This window comes from Chrysochloris asiatica, unplaced genomic scaffold (assembly GCF_000296735.1).
Source record: "Chrysochloris asiatica unplaced genomic scaffold, ChrAsi1.0 scaffold00034, whole genome shotgun sequence".
Classification (NCBI taxonomy): domain Eukaryota; kingdom Metazoa; phylum Chordata; class Mammalia; order Afrosoricida; family Chrysochloridae; genus Chrysochloris; species Chrysochloris asiatica.
In genome coordinates this window covers 527,974-529,426 of record NW_006408552.1, presented here as the reverse complement: position 1 = coordinate 529,426, position 1,453 = coordinate 527,974, and positions in this window count along the sequence as shown.

Here is a 1,453-nt window from a genome sequence, read left to right as displayed (position 1 = left end):
CCCTATGCAGGGTCACTGTGAGTCAGAACCGACTCAATTGCACTTAACAGCAACAACAACAATTGGGAAAGGGAAGAGACTCTGGTGTCTTTGGTGCACCCTGAGAATCGCTGTGCTAGATGATTTCGCTTCTCAAAATGACTGTGATCATTTTTAGTGTTCTGACTGAAAAGAGTCCTGGTGTGGCACTGTAGGATAAAGCACTGGACTGCAAGGTCGATTTGAACTTCAAGGTCAGTGGTTCAAACTCAGCAGTCACGCCTTGGAAACCCTGTACAGGGTCGCTAAGAGTCTGAACCAACTCGATAGCACTTAACAACAAAAACAATTAAGAGGCGCCTTGGTGGCATAGTGGTTTAAGCACTGGGCTGCTAATCCTAAGGTCTGTGGTTAAACCCAGCAGCTGCTCCATGGGAGAAAGATGAAGCTTCTACTCCTATAAAGATTTACAGCCTCAGAAACACTCTGGGGCAGTACTATAGGGTTGCTATGAATCAGAATTGGCTCCAAGGCAGTGGGGTTGGTTTGGACTGAAGGAAAACTCATTTTCTTTTTTTGGAGAGCTTCATTCATCTTTTTAAAGTTCTTTTATATGAGTATATTGAATAGGTGGGATTGTGTTTATGGAACTATCCTGGTTCTTTTCCTTTCCTACATAAAACCTTGATGAAATAGTTCTCCCCTCTCCTTTTTACCTAAGGTAAGAAAGAAATTAAAACCTCAAGTGTTGTGGCTAGACAGTAGTCATTTTGTATATTTATAGACTCTCTTTTATCTCTTTCTGAACTTTTTTTTTGGTAGGAGGAAGAGAAATATTTATCAACTTTAATTATTAACTTTGATGTTTTATATTTGTTTTTATGAATGTGGCACAGACTTGTATAGGTCTTTGGACATGAACAAGAACCCTGGGGAAAATACAACCCACACTGTGTGAGGAGGTCTGAACTAGTTTTTAATATTCTTTATTGTGGAAGAAAATTCCTTTGAAACAGAAACAGTATCAGAAAGTGACTGTCTGGCTTTCCATTTTCTATTATCAGGCTAGTCTTTAAAAGTAATGATCTTTGTCATACCTCTACCCTAGATTAAGGGACAGTACAATGGAGTTCTGGTTTGGTGCTGTAGGAGCAACACAGTGACTTAATAACTGCAAGGTTTGCAGTTCAAACCCACCAGCAGCTCCTAGGAAACCCTATACAGGGTCGCCATGAGTCAAAACTAACTTGACGGCACTTAACAACAACAACCAACAGTTAACGGTATCAGCTGATGATCAGGAAGTTGGAGGTTCAAATCCACCCAGAGGTGCCTTGGAAGAAAGGCCTGGCAATTACTACCAAACAGTAGTAATTGAATACTTGATTTAAAAAATATATGTAGACTTAAAAAACTGAAAGTATTATCTCAAGCACACTAATTTTCATTTTGCTTTTTTTTTAAGCATAATTTA